The following is a 12,512-nucleotide window of genomic DNA, read 5'->3' as shown; positions in this document are numbered from 1 at the left end:
TTTGTACAGCTTCACCATAACCTCTTGGTTCCGGAACTCGATCCCTCTATCAATAAAAGCTAAAACACTGTATGCCTTCTAAACAGCCCTGTCAACCTGGGTGGCAACTTTCAAGGATCTGTGTACATGGACACCAAGATCTCTCTGCTCATCTACACTACTAAGAATCTTACCATTAGCCCTGTACTCTTAGAAGCTGTCAAACAGTCACAAGCAGGTTGTTGCTCTTCTGTAGATAAATATCATGCCAACTGTCTTATCACTGTGGATCAAAATTATATCCTAGAACAGGGGAGAAGCAAAAATGAATGGCAGCGCTGTGGAGTCAATGGAGAAAATTCCTGATTTAAGAATAGAATCACTATTCACTGGTGGGCACAAGGGCCACTGAACAATCACAAATGGAATAGATCCTGCTTCACATATCAACAATAGATTTTCACAGAAGGACATAAAATAAATTATTGTACACTGGTCACACTAGTAAGTTCCTAATAATTGTTTTCGAAAGCTGCCAGACATGCCTGAAATGTCACCTTAGTTTTAAAGGAAACCAGAAGTTCAGAAACCAAAGTACTGGTTAAAATAGTTGTTTCAGAGATAGTAGGAACTGCAGATGCTGGAGAATTTGGGATAACAAGGTGTAGAGCTGGGTGAACGCAGCAGGCCAAGCAGCATCAAGGAGCAGGAAGGCTGCCGTTTCAGGCCTAGACCCTTCTTCAGAAATAAAGGGTCTAGGCTGGAAACGTCAGCTTTCCTGGTCCTCTGTTGCTGCTTGGCCTGCTGTGTTCATCCAGCTCTATACCTTGTTATCTCCTGTTAAAATATTAAATAGATGGTCAGTGCCACATTTCCCTACCTTCTCAAGATGGAAAATGTGCCATTTTGGTGGCTGAATGATTGGTTTACAGAATGAGCATGGATTGAATTCCTGTACCAGCTGAGGTTACCATGAAGGACTCTCCTTCTCAACCTGTCCCCATACCTGAGACACAGTATTCCTCAGATTAAACCACCAACAATCACGTCTCTCTATTGACAGTGAAGCCCTATGATCCTCTGGGATGATAGAATCTTTGCCTACTGGTGCAGAAAGCCAATTTTATGAAGACAATAAAGAGGTTTAATGTTCATCCCAATCACTTTGGTAGGGACAGAACTGGTGCTCATTGAAGCACATAACTCAGCACTTCTGACTGAGTCATTTCAGGTGTTTTTAACTAGAAAGTGAGTTTGGACAAAAATGATCTTTTTGTAATTGGCAAGAAGTAACAAGAGGCATTCTACATGGATCAGTGCTGGCCCTCAATTGTGTACAACTTATGTTAATAACATGCTTAAATGTATCAAAGGGATAGTTGCTAAGTTTGCTGGTAACACAGAGGTCAGCAGGAAAGTAGGTTATGAAGAGGGCATAGGAGGTACGAAGGGATGTAAATAGATTAAGTGCGCGGGTAAAGATCTGATTACTGGAGTATAGTGTGGGAAATGTGAAACGGCTGATTTTGGCAGCAATTAAATAGAAGGATATTTTCTAAATGACAACAGATTGCAGAGTTTTGAAATATAGAGCGACCTGGATTTTTTCAAGCATGTATCACATAAAGATCATATGTAGGTGCAAGCAAGTAATTAGAAAAGCTAATAAAATGTTGCCCTTTATTCTGGTTTGAATACAAAAGTGAGAAGATTGCGGTTTAGTTATATAGGACACTGGTGGGAACACATCTGAAGGATTGTGTACAGTATTGGCTTCCGCATTTAAGGGTGGCCGCAATGGCCATGGAGCAGCTCAGCAAACGTTTGTTAGTGCAGTGCCTGGAAATGGACATGTTACCCTTCAGGGAAATGTTGGAAATACTAGGCCTATGACCACCGGAGTTTCAAAGAGTAAAATGACTTGACTGAATCATGTAAGATCCAAATGGCTCTTTGACAGGTTCGATGTGGAAAGGATGTCTACCTCTTTGGGAGAATCGAGAACGCGGGGTCAATACTTAAAAATAACGGATTGCCATTTTTAGACCAAGATTCGGTGAATTGTGTTTTTTTTTCAGAGGATCCTGAGTCTTTTTCATTCTTTTCCTCAAAAGATGGCGGAAGCAGATAACAGAAATATATTTGATAAGTACTGGGGTGAAAGGATATTGGGAAGCATTGGAGATTGTGGAATAATAATATGGCCAGGCATGATTGAATTAGAAGGCAGAGCAGACTCGAGGGGTCAAGTAGCCTGAATTTGCTGTTTGAATGCTCATATTCAACTAAGAACAACGTGAATATACTTTTGATATTCATGCTGTAATTATTGGGCAAGTCAATTTCCAGGTTGAGATTCAGCTTTGTACATTAAATCTTGCTTTTGTTTGGTTTAAATAAGGTGGTCTTTCACTGAACACAATGATGTATACTGCAGATTTAGATCAAACAACCAAATAGAAACATATTATGTAAATAAACAAAGCTAAAATGGAATAAGACAACCTGTTAGTATCTAACAAAAGTTTGAAGATTTCAAAATACAATGCTATTAATCCCAATCACACCCCTTTACAGTACTCCTACTCGTGATAATTGCCAGTTTATCACAGCTGTTGGGCTGAATTTAATTGTGCTTAAGTTTTCAGTTTTTGAGAATCTGATAGCCTCTTTCTTGAGATTTCATACAACTAATCTTAGACTTTCTAAGTTTTAAGTAATCCCTTCGGGTTTTAACAAAACACTTCTGGTGTGTAACTTTAAAATTAAACTCCTTACACTGACGTAATCTACCTCTAAATTATCTCCCTCTTGAGAAGCAACAATCCTATCCATTGAGAGTGAAACAAGGCCTGTGCAAACAAAACTTTTCTTTCAGCAATGGGTATTTTTTTTCATTAAAAGCTATCAATTCCAATATGGAGTCTTCTACCTGATGCCTAACGCACTGTCTCTATGGCCATAAGATTTAAGAGCAGAGGTATACCTTTCAGCCCATCGAGTCTGCTTCATTATTCAGTGAGATCACCGCTGATGCGATTATCCTCTACTCCCAATTCCGTCTTATCCTCCAACCTTTGACTTCTTTACTGATCTGTCTCCCTCAGCCTTGACTATGCATGATAACCCAACCTTGACTGTGTGCTTCACTAAAGAATTCTGCAGATTGTCAACCTTTTGAACCGTCTCAATCTTTGCTTTAAATGGACAACTCCTTATTCCGAGATTACAGCCTCTGGTGGTACAATGGCTCAGTGGTTAGTACTGCTGCCTCAATCTTTCCCTACAGCTGAACCCCTCCAACCCTGGTGACATCTTTGTAAACCTTTTCTGAACCCTGTCAAGCTTTGCAACCAATTTCCTATAGCAGCGAGATCAGAATTGAATGCAGCATTCCAAAAGGGGTCTAACCAATGTCCTGTATGTATTGTCTAAATAAATTGTAATGCAGAATGCTTAACTATTAAGCTAAATTGAAGCAAGGAACAATCAAAGTGATATTTTGACAACAGATAACATCAGTGCCCAAAATAAAGTTTAAAGGCAACAGTTGATTTCAATGCTTTTTCTGGTTCAAAAATACATCTGTGAGACAAAGCGATTCTTGTCGATAACACAGCTAGATTTCTCCCCTGGTATGCTGGAAATGTTGAATGATTAGTTCTTCTTACAACCAGCTCATTAAGTCTAAGTGTTTCAGTCACCCATGTAGCCTTGGCAATTAACATTCATTAGGCAATCAATCTCAACAGGCAACCCATTCGCCTTCGGAGATAATATCAATATAGGAGACAAGTTAAAGGTTTCAGCAGCTAGGTAGCTACCAGAATTCTATAAGAAATATTAAGAAAACGCAAATTCATCGATCCAGTACTGCTTGTGGAAAACTGCTCACAAAGGGAAGGAAGTTGGAAATAGAGCTCTAACAGTGGGACTGCAGAATAGGTTAATGATCATGATTATAAATGCGACAGATCTTCAATCTAACACAGTTACTACACTTTAAAGGATGTATTGTTCAGAGGTCAAAAGATGGGTTTAACAAACGCTTTCATGGTCTTATGAATTTGTTTGATGCTGTGCTACAGTGGGCGAGTAACAGTCGAATGCCTCTGAACTGAAAAACTGCAGTTCATGAATATGAATGCACATTCTATTAACTTTAACAGTCCATCTGCGGCATGAAAATCTATTGACTCTCTTAAATCCAACACCTAAAGCATTGATGAGAATCAGACACAGCTATTAAATATGAAAGTTTTGGGGTGGCTAATCTCATTTCATGCATACCTACTGCCAAAAAGGACTCACAAAATTACTCCTAAAGGTAGGAAAATTCCAGTTAAGCAGAGTCACAGAATTGTTATGGCGCACGTTATGGAGACTGTTCAGCCCATTGTGTCTGCACTGGTTCATTAAATGGGCCCCATTACCTCGTACCAACCTTCTCCTTTATCCACATACCTTTCTTATCCAAATGATCATTCAATGCCCCTGGACCCTGTCTCCACTAAATTTCCAGACAGTACATTCCAAAACTTAACTACCTACTGAGTGAGAATGGTTTTTCTCCCTTCATCCTTGTTTCTTAAATCTATGCAGTCTTTTTCTTCCTTTTATGGGCAGGAACACTTTCTTCCTATCTACTCTATGTCATGTCACTGTTACACTTTTGATAAGGGGGTTGGTTAGCATAGATGGCCAGTATTCAGTACAGGGTGAAACCAATAGCATGGGTTCAATTCTCACACTGGTTGAGTTTATCATGGTTGAGTTTATCATCTCTCTATCTATTGAGAGAGCAGGCCTATTGTCTGATGAGACAGTGGTAACTACTTTATCCAATCAGCTTATGATTTTGAAAACATCTTTCAGATCTCCTCTTAGCTTTCTTCTGTCAAATGACATCAGTCCCAATTATCTCCAAGCTATCCTGATAACCAAAGTTCCTCAACCTTGGAACCAGTAAGCAGGCATCCTTGAGCCCTTGTCAAGCAGGAGACTGACTTTCTCAGTGAAGGGCCTTGGTCACCTTGCGAGAAGCAGTGGTCATGGGTGTGTAGGTCATTGTAAATAGTGTGGTAATCGACACAAGCCTGCTGCAATCCAGATTTATCAACTTCGGCATTTCATCCCTTAAGACACGTTCAGGAGGAGTTCTTTCAAGCAACAGGTGAGACTTTTGATCTAAATGTTGGTAATTCAACTGTTCACACATCGAATGAAAACAAAACAATGAACCCCCAAAAAATGGAGAACCCTGGAAACGCTCATTAGTTGAATAAACTGTGGAGAGAGAAACAGAACAGACATTTCATATCAACCACCTCAAATCACAGTATTATATTATCAATGAATCACAGCATTGTTCCTGCTCAAAAACAGGTAGATCAGCTCATGTGGGATTTCTACAAGAACAATTTCGCTTGTCTCACTCTGCAATCCTTTCACTGCACCATGTTTCTTCCCCTTTGGGTGCTTAAACAATTCTTTTTTGAAAGGGATGATTGAATCACCCTTCAACGCACTCTTAGTTGGTGTGATTCAGTTCCAAAGCATTTAACATTTCAGAAGTTTTTTTTTGCCAAGTCACCTTCATTAAATTGCGAATCACTTTAAATCCGTTACCTCTGGTTCTGAAGTGTTGTTTTTATTCATTCACAGGATGTGAGCTTCACTACCTAGGCCCACATTTATTGCCCATCACTAATTGTCTCGGGAGCAGTTAAGAGTCAACCAAGTTGCCTTGAGTCTGGAGTCACATGTAGGCCAGGCCAGGCAGTTTCCTTCCCTAAAGGGCATTAGTGAATCACATGAGTTTTTCCTAATAATCAGCAATGGTCATCATTAGACTCTTATTTCCAGATTATTATTGAATTTAAGTTCCACCGTCTGCCTTGGCAAGATTTGAATCCACATCCCCTGAACATTACTTGGAATTTTTTTAATTCATACTCTAGTGAGAATACCACTAGACCATTGCCCTCTCACCAAAGGAAGCAGTTTCTCCTTTATCTGCTCTGTTTTGGCTCCTCAATAACTCCAGCAACTTTGTTTTCTTCAAGGAGATTCAGGCATTAATGGTAAAAGGCTAACGGGAATGAGGAGGGCCAAATAAGGACTCTAAATGAGTACTTTGTGCGGGTTTTTACTACTGAGAGGGATGAAATGGGTATTGAAATCAGGGAGAAGGACTGCGATGTGCGTAAATTACCACAGACAGACTGGAGGTACTCAGTGATCTGGCAGACTTAAAAGTAGATAAATCTCAGGGCCACATGAAATGTAGTGTTGAATGAGGCAAGGGAGAAAATGTTGGGGGCATCAACTGGACACAGGGGAGGTGCCAGGAGACTAGTGGGCAACCAACAACGTACTGTTACTCAAGAAGGGAGGAAGGGATAAACCAAGGATCTACAGGCCAATCAGTCTAGCCTCAGTGGTGGGGAAACTATTGGAAGCAATTCTGAAGGATGGAATTAATATGTTTTTGAGGATGCAGGGGTTAATCAAGAAATGTCAGTATGGTTTTGTTCAGGGGAGGTCATGTCTGACCAATTTGGTTGAATTTGTTGAAGAGGTGACCAGATGTGTAGATAAGGGCAATGCTTTTGATGTCATTTACTTGGACGTCAGCAAAGCTTTTGATAAGATCCCACATGGGAAATGGATAGTGAAGGTAAGAGTCCATGGGATCCAAGGGAATTTGGCAAATTGGATCCAGCCTTCACCGAGTGGCAGGAAGGAGAGGGATGACCTTCAAGGGGTGACTGGAATTCTGCATCCAATAGGGTCTTACAGGGACCAGTGTTGGGGACCTTGCTGTTTGTGGTGCAAAGAAATAATTTAGAATTGTAAGTAGGAGGGTTCATCAGTAAGTTTGATGGTGATACAAAAATTCATGGGATGGTAAAGAGTGAGAAGGATACCATTAGATTACAGGAGAATGTGAATAGGCTGATCGCATGGGCTGATCAGCAGCAAGTGGGATTCAACCTGATTAAGTGTGACGTGATGTACTTGAACAGGACAAACAAAGCAAGTGAATCTGTGATCATCAGTAGTACTTAGTGTGTTTGTTCTTTAAGGTTGGCAGGACAGGAAAATAAAGAGTGAATAAGGCATCTGGGATACTTGCGTTAATAGCTGGGCCATAGTGTTTTAAAGCAGGGAGGTTATGCTAGAAATGTATGAGATGTTGGTTAGGCAACAGCGACAGTATTGTGTGCAGTTCTGGAATCCACAAGATGTGAGGGATATGATAGCACTAGAGAAGGTGGAGAGGAGGTTTACTAGGATGAACTGGCAAGAACTGCAGACCCTGGAGTCAAGAACTGCAGACACTGGAGTCAGAGATAACAGTGTGGAGCTGCAGAAACACAGCAGACCAGGCAACATCGGAGGAGCAGGAAGGTTGACGTTTCAGATCAGGACCCATTTCTGAAGAAGGGTCCTGACCCGAAATAGCAACTTTCCCGCTCCTCTGATGCTGCCTAGCCTGCTCTAGTCCTCCAGCTCTACAGTGTGCTAACCCTAGGTTTTCCAGGGTGTTGCCTGGGCTGGAGAGTTGTATTATAAAGAAAGGGTTGTTTTCCTTGGAGCAGAGGAGACTGAGGGGGGCGTGAGTGAGATGTATAAAATTATGAGCGGCATAAATAGGATGGGCATGAAGGACATTTTCCAGTTGATAGAAGGACCAATGACCTGTGAGTATAGATATAAGGTAAGGAGCAGAAGGTTTAGAGGAGTCGTGAAGTAAAAATTTTTCTTTGAAGGATGATGGGAATTTGGAACTCACTTCCTGTTATGGTGGTAGGGGCAGAAATCCTCATAACACTTAAGAAGTCATTAGGCATGCACTTGCAAAGCAAGCGGTACAAGGCTATAGGACAAAAGTGCTGGAGAATGGGATCATAATAGTTAAGTGCTTATTTGTGACCAGCATAGAGTTGATGTGCCAAAGGATCTTTTCAGTGCTGTAGATCTCTATGGCACTATGTATGAGAATGGCCTTGCTGCCCCAGTCTATCCAAGGAACAAACATGGAACCATTCCTGTCAATCTTTATTGCACCTTCTCCAAAGGCTTTACATCCTTCCTACATCACAGTCCTTAGAATTGAACCAAATACTTCTGAATTTGATTTATAATTAGCTTATTGTCACATGAGTACAGTGAAAAGTGTACAAGTCAATGATTACAGTGTCACATCAGGTACAAAGTTCCCTAGGTAATGTTTTTTCAGTGACAGTTCTTAGGAAAATAGAGAAGTGAAAAAGTCCAACATTGCAGATTATTTGAATAAATTATAAAATGGAACAAACAAAAAGGTCAGAGCAACTGTCTCCTGACTCAGCCCATGCTGGCAGCTAGCCTCCAGTCTAAGATAACAAAGTGTGGAGCTGGATGAACACAGCAGGCCCAGCAGCATCTCAGGAGCACAAAAGCTGACATGTCGGGCCTAGACCCTTCATCAGAGAGGGGGATGGGGAGAGGGTTCTAGAATAAATAGGGACGGAGGGGGAGGCAGACCGGAGATGGAGACAAAAGAAGATAGGTGGAGAGGAGAGTATAGGTGGGGAGGTAGGGAGGGGATAGGTCAGTCCAGGGAAGACGGACAGGTCAAGGAGGTAGGATGAGGTTAGTAGGTAGGAAATGGAGGTGCGCTGGAGGTGGGAGGAAAGGATGGGTGAGAGGAAGAACAGGTTAGGGAGGCAGGCCTGCAGTCCATACCAGTTATTGACTCCTGGCCTCTGCTGGGTTTCAACTCAGTCTTCATAAGGCCTGCAAACCAATCTGATATCACCTCAGGGCTGGGAGCCTACACTGAGGCCATACCAGGCAGTGAAACCTCCACAGAGCTCCCGAAGACCACTATTCTGGGCTGCTGGCAGACTATCATACCCAGCCAAGAGGGCATCATGCTGGGCCGAGATGTTGTCATGCTGGGCCTGTACTGAGACAAAATACAAAAGCAAACAAAAAGCAAGAGAAGGAAGAAATGAAATGGAACGGACAGTGCACCGAGCTCCAGCTGAAAGATCCTACTCAGCTGCCATCTTGGAAATAAGATGACAGTGCACCAGAAATTTATTAAAAAATCATCACAATGTTCTTGCTTTTGTATTCAAAGCCCTTATTTATAACATTTGGGATCCCATCCTTTGTTTATTAATCTCTACCTGCTTATGAGTGTGTTGACTATTAATGATCACCTTCTCTATTAATTAAACATAGAACTGAAATCAGAGAAAAGTAACTAAAAGGAAGCTAGAGCTGTAAGCATGGAGCAGGCATTTTAATGCATTGTAAATAAAGTTCCAAAAAAAGAGCAAATGAGTCATCTCTGCATTATTTTGATTTATAAAAGATAAAAGAAAGTGGTGACAAGAACTATTGGTAAAAAAAATAAATTTATATGTTCCTTCATTATTTCACTCTTTGTTAGAAGATCCACCCATGATCTTGGAATCAATAGATTTCAGGCTTCAGGATCTCTGCACTCACTACATGGATGAATAATACGGATATAGCAGCAACCCACAAAAGATGCCACTCGTACATTGTGTCTGAGCAAAAGATAAAGTAAATATTTGAACTGCCTTGAGGTGACATGGCAGTGTTTGAAACACCAGCATGTGATCTCAAAAACAAACAATGCAGACTGAAGAAAATTGCGGTGGTCGAAAGATATACATTGTGCCAGAGATGCCAGGGAAATGGCGAACCTATAAACAAAATGTCAGCGTTGTTGCAAATGACCTCTGCATTTAAACTTGACACACTGGTCAATTTGACACACTGGTCAATTAACTAATTCATGATCAATGAATTGCAAAGACATCGATTTTGTGAATTAAGGAACTTCTCACCATGGAGGATAGTAATTTAGCCTTGGAAAAAAATTGACTAAATCATATCTGCCATGTGTAATTTGAAGAAATTATATATATGTGCACACTCACTTTACTCAACCAAAGTACTTCAGGAGTCTCATCAACGCTCAAACAACATCATAGCCAGATACCTTTAAATATGTGCTCCTGTTGTGGTTGCACTCATCCATTCAAAATAAATGTCCAGCTGAAGGGAAAGGTGCAAATCGTGATTCTAATGAATTACATAACATGGGTATGTAAGTTCTTTCATCGATTCAAAATATAGCGGGAGCTCTTTCTGCGATTAAAACATGGCACTTATTGAATCATGAACAATAAAGCACCACATCATTTTAAAGATTGCTCCTTTGAGATCATAGGCACCTCAGTGTCAGTTATCAAATTGATTTTGGCACAAAATTTCAAGTCACAAACCCTACCCTTGGTATTTTTTGAAACTTTCTCCGTTCTTCGAACGACATTCTTCAAGCTTACTATGACTCAGCTCTTCCAATTTTTGAAATAACCACTGTTTCTGTAGATTTCCAAAACCCTTAGCCTAGGCAGCTTCATGATCTCAAGTAGCCCTAAGGGGACAAATGTTTTTCAATCAACTGCGATGCCAACTTGAATACCCTATGGGAACATACATTAAGGTAATTTGTGATGCATTACTTGCCCTGATCCAGGGAGAGGAAGGGGCACTGTCTTGCTTCTCATGTTGACACATCAATTTCATCACCCTCATAAATTTGAGTGGTGGCTATTTGCAATCCATGTGGCTGTGCCAGAGTAGGTAATGCTGGCAAACTGCATCTTGGAGTGAATTGACTTATCATCACAGCTATCAAACCTAGTAATTGCAGAATACAAAGTTGACTAATTTTGACTAAGTGTCAACCTTAAGATGGTGAAAAAAATTATTATTCCTTGCAAGACGTGGCATGAACTAAGAACCATGAGTATTATTTCATGACTATCAATTCACTTGATAGCATCATTGTCTGTAGAAGGAGCAAAGTGTAACATGATCAATGGTTATCAACACTGATAACTCAGCAAACCCAACCACCTAATCCAATTTGATGCTCAGGAAGGACAACGCACATTTGTGACATTCAAAGTTGACTTTCTTGGGTGAGGAATGACATCAGCTGAAGTAAAGCTGGCATACAATAACCCCAATGCTATTCATAGAATAAAAGAAAGAACTATAGATGTTGGAAATCTGAAACAAAAATAGAAATCACTGGAGAGACTTAGCAGGTTTAATGACATTCTGATGAAAGGTCTTTAGACCCAAGACATTGACTCTGCTTTCACTCCACCAAAGCTGTTCATGTACTTCCAATGTCACCTGGCATGGAACAGCTTGTATTGCATGTGCTTCAATAGTGGAATGATGCTTAAAAAAAATGTTAAGGGCAGGCTCCTGAATGTGTGTAGCATTCATAACAAGGCTGATGATCTAAAGACACAAATGGATATACCTGGGTATGATTTAGTTGCAGTTACAGAAAAATTGGCTGTGTGTTGAAGATAATAAAATGTGAGGCTGGATGAACACAGCAGGCCAAGCAGCATCTCAGGAGCACGATGCTGCTTGGCCTGCTGTGTTCATCCAGCCTCACATTTTATTATCTTGGAATTCTCCAGCATCTGCAGTTCCCATTATCTGTGTGTTGAAGAGTCAGGATTGAATATTCAAGGATATTCAACATGAAGGAAGGATTAAAAAAAAGGAAAAGCAGGTGGAGTTGCACTGATAATAAGAGATGGGAACAGTATATTCATATGAGAGGCTTTCAGACTGGAAGACCAACGTGTACAATCTGTTTGGGTGGAACAAAGAAATAGCCATATGACAGCAGGCATTGGTTGAAATAGTCACAGTAGTGTGGGCCATGATATTAACCAGGAGATAAGAGAAGCTTGTAGCATTGGCAAGACACTCATCATGGATGTCTTCAGTCTTCATATGGGCTTCATATGGACCAGTTGAGCACTAACACTATGGAGTCAACACTTTAGAGTACATTCAGGATCATTTTCTAGTGCAGTATGTTAAAGAGCCAACTGGAATTAATGTTAATTGAAATCCAGTGTTATATGATCATAGCATCATAGAATGCCAACAGTGTGAGAAGATACCATTTGGCCCACCGTGTCCACACTGACCCTCCAAAGAGCATCCCACCCCCATCCAATCCCCGTAGGTGGCCAAACCTCTTTGCCTGCAAATCCTTGGACATCATGGGCAATTTAACATGGCCAATCCACCGAACCTGCACATCTTCGGACTGTGGGAGGAAACTGAGCACCTGGTGGAAACTTACGCAGACACAGGGAAAATGTGCAAACTCCATGCAGACAGTCACCCAGGTCCTTGGCACTGTAAGACAGTAGTGCTAACCACTGAGTCACTATGCATGAAAAAGAACTAATTAACAATTTTGCTGTAAGAGAATCTTTATGGATGAGTAACCACACAATATGTTGAAACTTCACATTGTGTTTGAAAATGAGGTCGTTCATTGTGAAGCAAGGGTGTTAAGTTTGGACAAGGAAAGTTATGAAGGCATGAAGAAAGTAGATTTGGAAAATACGTTGAAAGGTATGGCTATGCATAGGCAGTGGATAGTCCTCAAATAATAA

The sequence above is a fragment of the Stegostoma tigrinum genome, chromosome 3 (assembly GCF_030684315.1).
Source record: "Stegostoma tigrinum isolate sSteTig4 chromosome 3, sSteTig4.hap1, whole genome shotgun sequence".
NCBI classification, from domain to species: Eukaryota; Metazoa; Chordata; class Chondrichthyes; order Orectolobiformes; family Stegostomatidae; genus Stegostoma; species Stegostoma tigrinum.
Note: the sequence above shows the minus strand (reverse complement) of the source record.